The sequence below is a fragment of the Onychostruthus taczanowskii genome, unplaced genomic scaffold (assembly GCF_017590055.1).
Source record: "Onychostruthus taczanowskii isolate IOZ18803 unplaced genomic scaffold, ASM1759005v1 scaffold30, whole genome shotgun sequence".
NCBI lineage: Eukaryota > Metazoa > Chordata > Aves > Passeriformes > Passeridae > Onychostruthus > Onychostruthus taczanowskii.
The window spans coordinates 7666973-7679460 of NW_024500350.1; the positions used below are offsets into that span (position 1 = coordinate 7666973).

General features: G+C 57.9%; 1 long non-coding RNA gene across 1 annotated transcript in view; it reads right to left on the minus strand.

Annotated features, from left to right (window-relative positions):
- Positions 1-6352: 6352 nt before the first annotated feature.
- The window catches only part of LOC121338498, a 34010-nt gene continuing 27874 nt past the window's right edge, over positions 6353-12488 (minus strand). The window contains exon 3 of the long non-coding RNA XR_005953036.1: positions 6353-6482. This is a non-coding gene — a long non-coding RNA (uncharacterized LOC121338498). The remainder of the gene's footprint in view (positions 6483-12488) is intronic.

Sequence of the window (12488 nt, forward strand, 5' to 3'; positions counted from 1 at the left end):
GCCCTCGCTGGGGTTTGGCTTTCCCCTGCTCCTGCTCCACAGTCCCAGCTGCACTGGGATCCACTGGGATGCTCCAGCTGTGGCACAAGGACCAGGCTGAGGCCACCCAGCACAGGATGAGCCTCTGCCAGTCTGAAACCCCAGCAGCAGCTCAGCTCCTGCTCTTCCAAAGGCTCCAGTCCCCACCACGGGATCCACTGCAGTTCCAGCATCCTCAGGAAACACCCAAAACCCCAAAAAACAGCAAAAAAAAAGAGCAGAGGGGTAAAAATGAAGACCAAAAATATCCACTGGAAGTCAAGCAAGTGCTTGGTCCTTGCCAGAGAAAAGCACTGAGCTCTTGCTTGAGCCAGGAGTTCTTCACCATCCATCCATCCATGGGCAGGATCCCAAAGGATAATTCCCAAAGCCCAGCAGAAAACTGCTCATGAGTCCTGTGAGTTCCACGTGGAGGAGCTCAGCTCCTGGAGGGATGTGCAGCCCAGCCAGGCTGGGCAGGAGCTGTGTGGAGCTGGGTTTGCTTCTGGAGCTCAGGGAAGAGCCTCTCCCAGCCCTGACGGTCCATGGCTGCCCAGGGGAGCTGCTGGTCCTGAGCTGCAGCTGCAGTGTCTGTGCTGGCCTCAGGAGCTGCTCCTGGCTGTCCCTCTGTCCCTCTGCTCCAGCTGCAGTGTCTGTGCTGGCCTCAGGAGCTGCTCCTGGCTGTCCTGGCTGTCCCTCTGTCCTTCAGCTCCAGCTGCAATGTCCATCCTGACCTCAGGAGCTGCTCCTGGCTGTCCCTGTGTCCCTCACCCCGAGCCTCCAGCACAGACCCTGTGAAGGAAAAGCAAGGTTAATGGAAAGTCCAGGCTGGGCTGGAGCAGGGGCTGATCCTCCCTCAGCACCAAATCCAGGGTTTGGGCGATGTGGAAGGAGGAGATGGAACAGCAGCCCCAAAGCCTCCTCCTCCTCTCCCCCAGCCTCTCCTGAGCACTCCCACACGCTGCTGGTGACCACAGCTGAGAGCTGCAAATCCTCCTGCCTGCCCCAACACCTCCTGCCCCCTGGGCACCATGGAGCCCTGCAGGGCACTGACCCCGAATTCCAGGGGCTGGGGTCACTGCAGAGTGGGATCTGGGATGGGCAGGGAGCTCAAACATCAGTGGTGGAATCCCAGAGGCACCCAGTGCCCCCTAGAAAGGTCCAGAGGCACCTCATCAGCATCACTGGGGTTTGCAGGGCACCAATCCTAAATTCCCAGGGGATGGGGACCTGTACACAGCAGGATGTGGGACAGGCAGGGACACTGGTGATATCCCAGAGGCACCCAGTGCCCCCTAAGAAGGTCCAGAGACACCTCATGAGCATCAACCCTGAATTCCCAGGCTCCGGGGAGCACAGACGAGCAGGATCTGGGACAGACAGGGAGCTCAAACATTGCTGGTGGCACCCCAGGGGCACCCCATGAGCATCCCCGGGATTTGAGGCCACCAACCCAACCTCCCAGGCTCTGGGATGTGGGACAGGCAGGGACACTGGTGACACCCCAGAGGCACCCAGTGCCCGAGGAGAACATCCAGAGGGTCCAAGCCCTCGGCTGGCAGCCCACATGGCCTCAGGGGGTCCCGGAGCTCCAGCCCAGCCGGGGCGCAGGGAGTGCCCGGGCAGAGCGAGCCGCGTTTGAAGCGCCGCGGCCGGGAGCGATCAGAGGGCACGGGGCGATAGCGCAGCCCGGGGCTGCTCTGATCTGTTATCTCGGCCTCCAACCCGGGCAACACCCGCACATCAAAGCGCTTCCTGCCGCCTCCACCCCGGAGCAGCCTGCGGGCAGCGCGGGATGCGCCCGGGGCTCCGCGGGGATGGGGCAGGGGGCGCCGGCACTGCGGGCACAGAGGCACGGAGCGATGTCCCCTGCCTGTCCTGGGGACATCAGCACAGCACTGCAGGCAGGGACACACCGGGAGCGATGTCCCCTGCCTGTCCTGGGGACATCACAGCACTGGACACACCGGGAGCGATGTCCCCTGCCTGTCCTGGGGACATCACAGCACCGTGGGCAGGGACACACCGGGAGCGATGTCCCCTGCCCGTCCTGGGGACACCAGCACGTCCTGAATGTGTGACCCCTGTTCAGTGTCCCAGTCTAACCCGCAGGACAGAGCCCTTTGCTCTCCCCCACCCAGACCCACCCAGACCCCCCTGCCCTACAAAACCCCGCTCCTTCCCCAGTGCCCCCCCCAGCCAGGCAGATTTCAGGTGCAGATTTTCCCGTTCCTCCCCCATTCCCCAGGAGGGACCATCTGCTTCCCTGAGCCCCAAGGAGGAGCAGCACAGCCAGGCCACACACTGCGAGCCACCAGCGTCTCCTGGCCACCAGCCCCGGGGTTTTGTCCTCTCCAGGAGCCCCCACAACATCCCAGGAGAGCAGGGAGGGAACGAGGGCTCAGCAGCATCCCACAGGAGGAGAGGATCCACCCCGAGCAACAGCGGAGGTGCTGGGTCTGCAGCAGGACAGGACCTGCACATTTTGGGATGGGATCTGCCTCCTGCCCTCTCCAAACCCCTGTTCTCCAGGAGCAGAGCAAAGTGCAGGAAGAAAACGGGAATTTTGGTTGTGGAGGGTGGGAACATCCACAGACAGCGAGAGCACGAACTGTGTGGGCAGCAAAGCCAAACAGGAAAGGGATCCAAGAGGCAGGGACAGGATTCTGGCAGCTCCCACCTCCCTGCTGCTCCCTCAGACCCCTGGGTCTGCTCAGACATGCCCCAATTCCGCTTTTAGTGCTGCAATTCTTCCATCCAAAGGGCTGGATTGACAAAAATGCAGCTGGAGAGCCACAGCCCCATTGCAGGAACTGCTCCCAGCAGAGCTGCCTCAGCACATCGTGCCCTGGCCCTGCACCCACACCCAGGCTGGGCTCAGCCTGGCCCCAAAAAACTGGAAAAGGGAAGTCCTGGCATGTCTGTGTCCATCCTTCTCTCCCTGTGTCCACCCCTCTCTCCCTATTTCCATCCCTCTCTCCCTATTCCCACCCCTCTCTCCCTGTGTCCATCCCTCCCTGAGTGTCACACGTGTCCCATCTCACAAGGGGATGCTTCCAGCTCCTTCCTCCCTGCTCCCCCACATGCAGAGCCGCCCAGGCTGGGCCAGCTCACGTCCCCAGCCTGCCCAGGAGGTGACCTGGGCTGGGAATTTGGGATCCTTGGGAAGAAACCCTCGCCACGCTGCCTCCTCCACCACCAGCACTGCGGGACGTGATGCACTGTGGACTCATGGAATGGTTTGGGGGGGAAAGGACCTTAAAATTCATCCAGGGTCACCCCCTGCCACATCCCACTGTCCCAGGCTGCTCCAAGCTCCCTGGAACACTTCCAGGGATGGGGCAGCTTCTCTGTGGGCTCCTGTGTGCCCCCAGTGCTGTCCAGGGCTGGAGCAGCTGCCCCACTGCGGGAGGAGCTGAACCAGCCCGGAAGGCTCAGCCAGGCTCAGGAGCTCCTCGCCACAGCCACAGCTGCCCTGAGCCCAATTCCCAGAGCCTGTCCCGAGGATTATCCCCAGCCCCAGCCCCGGCAGAGGTGTGGTTACAGCCAGGCCTGTTCCCAGGCCACCCGCGCTGGGAAGGTGTTAATGAGTAACCCTGACCCAGACGGCTCCGTGAGTCACCCAGAGCCGCCTGTGACTCACGGACACCTTCCCGAGCCCCCGGGCCACGGGGGATGCTCAGTGCTGGCGGTCAGACTGGATGAGGCGACCCCCCCCCCCAAACGCTGCCTCTTTAACCCCAAAATATCCCGGGGGGGTGGAGAGCTGCCCTGAGATGTCACCACACAAACCTCAGAGGTGCAGGAGGAGCTGCAGGAAGGAGCCCAGGACAGCCCAGGGATGGGCCAGGGCAGATCCAGGGATGGCCTGGGAGACTTCTGGCTCATTCCCAGAGGGATGCTCTCAGAGCATGGCAGCCCCTGCTCCCAGCTCCATCCACAGCTTCCTCCTCAAATTCCAGCCCTGACCAAGCCCCCAAACCTGAGCACAGGTGGAAGCTAAAAATAGAATTTCTCACCTTCCCCCCAGGCACACCCCTGAGGACTCTCTCGTTGACACACTCCAACCTGTTCTGCCTCCTGCTCTTTCCAGCAATTTCCCCTCCCTCCCCGCAGGAAAAGGCCACCCTGGCTCCGCAGAGCCCCAGAGGTGTCACTGGGCCTGGCAGGCAGGGCCAGGAATGAAGAAAGTCCCATTCCCCTTCATTTTTGAGAAGGATGACAAGCACGGGGTGACATCACCCGGGGCCAGCCCACGCTGCCCCAGGTTTCAGGAAGGCTCTGGCACCTGCTGACAGTTCTGGGTCATTTATTCAAGCGTCCCCACAGCGACAAACCCCTGCCAGGCTGAGGGATGGGCCTGAGCCGTGCAGGGACATTCCCTGAGCAGGAGCTCTGCTGATTTCCCAGCATTTCTGCTTTTCCTGCTGGGACTGCAGAGCCCCTGGCTGTGGGCAGGCAGGAGCTGGGCAGCTGCCCTTGGTTTCTGCCAGCAGGTTTCTCCTGCTGATCCATGTGATCCCAAAGGAGCTGGAGGGCTCTGCCCCCTCCTCACCTACAGGAGATCTCCATTTCCTGCAGGGAGGTGATGCCTCTTTTCTATTTTTCAGGTTCTGTGCTGCTTTAGTGTGTGGGTCTGGCTTCACATCAGGGGATGGTGAGCTCTGCACAGAGCAGGGAGACAAAACAATTCCTGCTCCAGCTGGGCACCAAGGACAAATGATCCAAATCTCAGCCCCAAGAGCACAAACACCGTGGGCTGGAGAGAGAAAAACAAGCAGGATGGGACTGGATGGGCTAAAGCTGGAATTGGACAATGAACTGCAATCTGCACATGGAGCAGAGCTGATCCCAGGGAGAGACCCTGTGAGCGCCCGTGCATTTTGGGACCATTTTGGTTCATCTTGGGTGCAGCCCTGGCTGGGCTCTTGTGCTGCCCAAGGTGGATCCATGGAGGAGATCCTTTGAATAAATCCCTGCTTTATTCTGTAGCTCTGTCCAGCCTCTGCTCCAGCTCAGCCCTCCCAAGGCATCACAGGGATGCTCTGAGGCACCTCCTGCACCCACAGAGCTGAGCAGGGATTGGATCTCCAGGATAAAAGGGATGACAGGGATTTTCCCCTCCTCATTCCCACACCTGTCTCCCATTCCAGTGCATAATGAACTGCTTCCAGGGTGGGAAGAGCTGCAAATCCCCCGTGTTTGTCCCCAGGGAGGGGATGGCTTTGGCTGTGCATCCCACAGGATCCCATCCCAGGGACCAGCTCTGCTCCCCACGGCCTGGGGGTGCCCCAAACCCACACATCTGGGGCAAGGTGCTCTCTGGAAAGCTCTGGATCAGGGAGTGACACCAAACAAGGGTGCAAAAGCCACGCTGGAGTCCTGGCCTGTCCCCACCCCCTGTCCTTGGAGGTGGGAAGGAGGGAGGGAAGGAGCAAAACCCATCCGGCTGCGCATTGATTTCGCAGCTCTGAGCTGATTTCCAGCCCGGGGATTACCCATTTAAGCAGTGTTTTTTCCTGTGCTGACCCTAAGCTGATTAATTCTCTGTTCCCCCCACTTCTCCCCTCTGTCCCTTCCTCCCTTCCGTGGAAAATGAAGGAATGAAATCCCTGGAACGAGCTGAGGCAGAGCTGGATGCAGTGCGAGCGGAGCCTGACGGGATCCTGCCTCCCTGCAGAGCTCCCAACCACCACAATCTTTATCTTCTTATCCCAAAGGATCTGATATCCCTGAGGAAAGGGAGAAATCTCCCTGCCCATGACCCCAGCAGGTCACGGTGAGGCCCATCAGCCCCAGAATTGTCCTCCCAGTGCAATGGGAACTGCTGGTCCTGGAGATGCTGGTGGGACTCAGCCAAGAGCAGCCAAACCTGCCCTGGCACGACCCAGCCGTGCTTCCCAAGGGCAGGAATCTCCTTTTCCAAGCGCTATCACTCCCTGTGAGCCCCGGGATGCTCCAGGGTTTGCTCCTTAAAGGAGGAATTTCAGAGGCACAGGACTGGGGGATGCAAAAAGTGCAGCCCTCGGGGAGCCCCCAGGGCACCTCCATCCCCGTGCCCAGAGAATTCCTAAAGCACAGAGCAAAGCCAGGTGTGCCAGGGCACCTCTCCCACCCTGGCACAGCAGGAAAGCTGGGAACACACCCATTCCTATAAAAAAATAATGACAGAAGCCAGCAGAGGGAAATTAGCACACCAAAATTCTGCTTAATTGCCACCCGGAATTCTCTGCTGGATCAAGAGGCAAAATTCCCTCTCAGCTGCAGCAGAAGGGCCCTGGGGCCAGGGTGAGGGGCTGGGGAAAAGTGGGAAAATTCAGGACTCACCTGGAATTATGTGTTCAGAGGGGAGTGGATTTGGGGCTCTTTGTCCCTTTTGGGTGCCCAAAGCTGGAGAGTGGCACCAAAAACCCTCCAGGAGCATCGAGCAGGGCAGGGCTTGAGCCAGGAACGGCTGGGGAGGCCTAAATGTGGGGAATTGAGAAAGGGATTCCTTGTAAATGACTTCCCTTTGAGTGGAACAGAAAACTGGGATCAAACATGGGTAAAACACTGCTAAAATAGGGATAAAATGAGTGAAACATGGATAGAACAAGGATAAAACACTGCTAAAATATGAATAAAATGGATGAAACATGGATAAAACATGGATAGAATGGGGATAAAACACTGCTAAAATATGGATAAATGGGTGAAACATGGGTAGAACAAGGATAAAACACTGCTAAGGACAGGAATGAAGCCAAGGATTTGTCACCCAATCCCAACAGATCTTTGGGATCATTCCCAATCCCTTCAGCACAACCTTCACAAGAGTCTCCTTCTCCTCCCTGACACCCGTGTAAGATCCACCTGGAGATGGATTTTGGGAGAAAATCCCAGCTTCCTGCAGAACTGGGGAACAGCTGATCCCTTTTCAACACCTCCACACATCCCAGCTGTAATTTACCGAGCTCATTTCCCCGGCACCCCGAGCTCAGCACCCGCCTGCACTGGGAGTTTTGTTTGCTTTAATTGAGGGGGGAAAAAAACCCTGGAAAAAAGCAAAACTCCTTTCCCAACGCCCTGGTTTCATTTTCCAGCTGCCCTTGATTTATTGATTGGCCCATTCCCTTTTAATGGGCTCTCCCTGCTGGAGCCTGGGGGTTTCCTGCAGGGCAGGGATTTGAGGGGGTCCTGCCATGTCCAGGGAGCTCATTCCCAACAGCATCCCTGGGATTTGAGCAGGGGGAAAGTTGTCTGCAGCTGCATCCCTGCTGGATTCTGCCGCATCCTCTGTCCCCATCCCTGCTTGTCCCCTTTCCCAACACCTTCCAGCTCCCTGCTTCCAGCATTCCCACAACAAAGCCACTCTGCAGCAAAGCAAGATTCCAAGGGAGATATTTTTATGGGATAACAAAAGGGCTGCAGGCACAAAACCTGACTTTTCCAAGCTACACCCACTTCCCTCCTCCCTCCTTCCTCCTGGCTGTGCTGGTGAAGCCATAAAACTTCAATGGGATTTGGGATTTGGGAGGGGAATCCCAAGGAGGAGACCTGTCCAGTGCTGGAGCACAGGGGAAGGTGCCCAGCAGTGCCCAGCCTTCCTCCCTCCACTCTCCTCCTCCTCCTCTCCCTTGGGCAGGATCCAGGGCCCAGGGCCTGCAAGGAGAACTCCCAGTGGATGAGATTTGCATCTCCCTTAATTAAATTGTTCCTTTGGGATTCAATCAGAGGGCTGTGCAAAGCCCAGGCTGCAGCACCAAGCCCGGAGCCTGCTGGGCTTTGCCTGCCAGGCTGGACACAGGAGCTGGAGGAGAGGGAGGCTCCACATCCAGGGGTGTGCTCAGAGCAGCTGGAGAGCTCTGGAATGGACAGAGAGGATGGGTGAAAACTCAGGATAGACATCCATGGGCAGCCCAGTTCATCCAGTCCAGCCCAGTCCAGCCCAGTTCACCCAGGGCAGCCCAGTTCACCCAGTCCCAGCACTGGGATGCTCAGGGAAGGACTCTCTGGAAGGAGCCGTGTTTGGAATAGCCCCTGTGGTTTCCCAGCTTTGGGGGTTCCTGCAATTGTCCCCAATCCCAAACTGGGATCATCTAGAAGACAGATCTCGACCCCACTGAAGGTTAAACACAACAAAAATACAGCAGGAAAATGGAGCATGCAGCAACTCCAGCCCAAAGCATTCCAGTGAAACCATCCCACTAAGATCCCACCTGCCCTGGCAGAGGAGGGGGTGCTCCCCCAGCTCCCTCTGGCCCAGTTCCACCAGTTCAGCCTGGTCCAGCTGCTGGAAGCCACATTTGCCACGGGTTTGGCCCCTCACAATCAGGGCTTTTTGAAATCCTCTCTATCTCAGAGGAGCCGAGCCCTGGCTGAGCCCCAGCTCCCAGCCCAGGATAAACACAGCCTACCTGGCCTGGAAGTGCCAGAGGCTCACAGGCACCATCCCTTTGGATAAACATCCCAGCAAAGGCAGCCCTGAGCGCTCGGGAACGCTCCGTGCACGGCTGAAGTGTTTGGGAACACTGGAGCACAGGAGATGCTCTCCCTCCCTCCCTCCTGCCTGCCCCAGGCTCGGCACTCAGAGGGGATTTAAAGGCAAAGCCCAGCTCCAGGCTCGGGAGGAGGAGGAGGCTGAGCCACCTGGGGGTCCAGGACAGGCAGGTGGAGATGTCCCCGTGTCCCTCACACCTCTGGGGAAGCACAAACGATGCTGGGCAGGCAGGAGAGCCAGGGCTGGGATGCAGAGGGGGATCCAGCCCTGGAATGGGCACTACAAGAGCTGCAGGGAAAGCCCCGAGCCAGAGGAAGTTCAGGATGAGGGTCTCACACACTGACCAGGGCTGGGATGCAGAGGGGGATCCAGCCCTGGAATGGGCACAAGAGCTGCAGGGAAAGCCCTGAGCCAGAGGAAGTTCAGGATTAGGGTCTCACACACTGACTCTGCAGCAGGGCTGAGGATGGGCTCAAACTGACACAGCAGGGTTGGGTTGGTTATGAGGAAAAACTTCTTCCCTGGGAAGGTGGGGAGGCCCTGGAATAGAATTCCCAGAGCAGCTGTGGCTGCCCTGGATCCCGGGAAGTGTCCAAAGCCAGCCTGGAGCAGCCTGGGGCAGTGGCAGGTGTCCCTGCCCATGGTAGCACGGGATGGGCTTTAAGGACCTTCCCAAGCCAAGGCATCCCAGGGTTCCACGCTCAGCATTCCCAGGATGAATGATCCTGGCTGCAGCACCCCTGCTCCGCACGGGACACTCCCCTGTGCACAAGGAGCAGGGAAAGGATTCCTGCCCCAACTTCCTGAGCAGGTGCCTCAACTCCAGCCATGCCAACCTTTCCCAAGGGACTGCCCAGCCCCGTTTCCCCCTCCTTTCTCCCTCTCCCTGCTCCTGCCCTCCATCCATTGCTTTTCCAGCCTCCAGAGGGTTAAAGGTGTGTTCTCCCTTCCCTCCCTCCTGCCCCTCTTTTCCCGGCATGGACCTGGAGACCGGAGGCTCTCCAGATTTAATCTCCAAGACAAACAGCCTGGAGCTGCTCCATGTGCTCTCAGCCCACGGATCCAGGAGCAGGGCCAGCCTCGGGGCTCTGCCCACCCCTCCCGGGGCTCCCCGTGCCAGGGAGGTCCCCAGCTTTGCAGCACGGCTGGTTTGGAGCTGGGAGTGAAGAAATTCCCACCCCAAAAACCTCTGGGTGGGTTTTTATGGGATGGGAGGAGCAGGGGAGATTCCACAGGGGCTGATGGATGTGGGGAGGGGTGAAGATGAACATGAAAACACCAAATGTGGCCCTGAGTGTGGCTCAGGGTGCTGAGGAAGTGAAGAATCAGGTGGTTTGTCCCCAAAAGTCACCATTTTATGGCTACTCCTCCTGAGAGGCCGGGGAAAATCCAGAGGAGATTTGGGAGCTGCTGGAAGTCAGCTGGCACCAGCCAGGGGTTTGTTCAAGGCCATTGCCGTGACAAAGGTTTAAATCCCACACCAGATCAGAGACCAGCATCCCACAGAGATCCAGGGAACACCTGGATGCTCCTGCTGGAAGAGGAAGGAAAACATCTCCAGGCTGTTTGGACACAGGAGCCTCCCATGAAACACCTTCCAGTGGGAAGTTGGGAGATTGAGATTGTTTTCCATGGGGAATGGGAGAGCAGAGGGTGCCAGCAGGAGCTGGGCTTAGCCCTGGAGCAACCCCAAAATCCACCTTCCATCCCTAAAAATGACAGGCAAAAACCTGCTGGGCAGGAATTGGGTCTGGTCTGGACTTTTCACTTATTTCACCCTCAGAAATGCATTTTCCTGGGATACTGTGGGACTTCCAGGAGGGAAGAACTCCCCCAACCAAACTCAGAACCTCCAGCACAGCCTGAGAACCAAATTAGCTATGAATGGAGCTTGGATCACCTGGATTTGGGATCCCCTGGGATCTGCCCACCCCCCAGCTCTAGAATTGCTCTCTGAGGATGGTGGCTGCACGAATCCACCCCACACTGAAGCTTCCATGAAAAAGGTTCTTCCATAAAACCCAGAGGAGCAATAAAAATATAAATAGTGTTGCAGGCACCACCAAACTGGGCTGTTTGAAGTGGATTTATTTTTTCCCTGCGCTCTGCAGGGTGGTATTTAAGGAAGAAGGGAGGAGGAGGAGGAGGAGGATGAACCCGAGCTGCTCTGTCCACGCTCTGGTGGTCTCCCAGAGCCAGCCAGGGGCTCCAGCCCCCCAAATTAATGACCTGTGCCACCCACAGGAATACATCAAGCTTTTCTCCCTGGCTGCAGCCGGGGGCTCCCAACACTCCAAAATCCCAGCCTGGCTCCCTCCACCCAAATATTTCTCAATATTTGCCTTTGAGATATCTTTTGATATCAAAAGGTGGCCACAGCCCCAGCCCTGAGCTCGCTGGTGGTCCCGAAATGAGCGGCCAGAGGATCTGAGCCTGCAGGCACCACCAAACTGGGCTGTTTGAAGTGGATTTATTTTTTCCCTGCGCTCTGCAGGGTGGTATTTAAGGATGAAGGGAGGAGGAGGAGGAGGAGGATGAACCCGAGCTGCTCTGTCCACGCTCTGGTGGTCTCCCAGAGCCAGCCAGGGGCTCCAGCCCCCCAAATTAATGACCTGTGCCACCCACAGGAATACATCAAGCTTTTCTCCCTGGCTGCAGCCGGGGGCTCCCAACACTCCAAAATCCCAGCCTGGCTCCCTCCACCCAAATATTTCTCAATATTTGCCTTTGAGATATCTTTTGATATCAAAAGGTGGCCACAGCCCCAGCCCTGAGCTCGCTGGTGGTCCCGAAATGAGCGGCCAGAGGATCTGAGCCCAGCCACGGGCAGGTCCTTGTGGGCAGCCACAAACCCTTCAAAGGAGCCGGGAACAGCGAGGCTCCAGTTCCCCGGGGCCACCAAACCCCAGCTGGGGCCACTGCAGCCCAGTGTGCCCCTGAGCCCGGCCAGGGGGCTGGCCAGGCAGGAGAGGCAGGGAGGGAAAGGCACAGCTCCTGTGGGAGAGGATTTTCCCTCCAGGAGGACATTCCCTGCTCACACCCCTGCCCCAGGCCAGCACAGGGACAAAGGGGACACTGTCCCTTCTCTCCCAGCTGCCCAGCAAAGGGGGGACAGCCCAAACAGCTCTGTCACCCCACCAGGGGTGCCTCGGGGGCAGAAGGGTTCTCTGCTCACGGAGCCAAAACCTCCTGGGGGTTCTCCCCTCCTCTCTGCCCCCAAGGATGGACTGGGGGAAATGGAGGAACTGTGTCCCCTGCAGCCACAGTGGGGACAAGGAACTGCCACTGGTGTGCTGGGATGTCCTGGATCAGCCCAGCCAGGATGAGGGAGAACTTCCAGGAACTGCTGGGAACAGTCCAGGGATGGCAAAACCCCTCAGGTTTTTACTGTCCCCATTAATTAGTGCTGCAGAAGTCCTCAACAGATACCCTTCCCTCTAACCCAAGGATTTGGTTCCTTCCCAAATGTTCACTCCAGCATTTTATTCCTTTGCACCTTCCTCCACTGCCACTGAATTCCCAGATTTTCAACTGCACCGGGATAAAACTCCACCTCCATTCTCTGCTTTACATCACTGTCCATGTCACACAAATGGGGAAACTGAGGCACGGGGAAGTGACCAAATCCAGAGGATTTCCCTAAATCCAGCAAGGCTGTGGAAGCCATTGCTCAGCCCTGACTCTCATCCAGGCTGGAATGTTGGATCTGTTCCTCCCCAATTCCCACAGGCAGAGTCTCCTGAGGCTTCACCTCATCCCCTGCATGACAGCAATAATAATTCACCAATTAATTAATTAATTAATCAGCTGCTGCAGTGATTCCCTGCTCCTGCTGCTCCCTCAGCACTTCCTGTCCAGCCACTTCTCCCTTTTATTTTTGTTCTGGGCAGGAATATTGCCTGGCACAAAACAGGAGCAGGAGCAGGATGGTTGTCCCAGATCCCCTGTGGGATCAGCCAAGGAAGAACATCCTCCTCTCCCAAACTGCTCT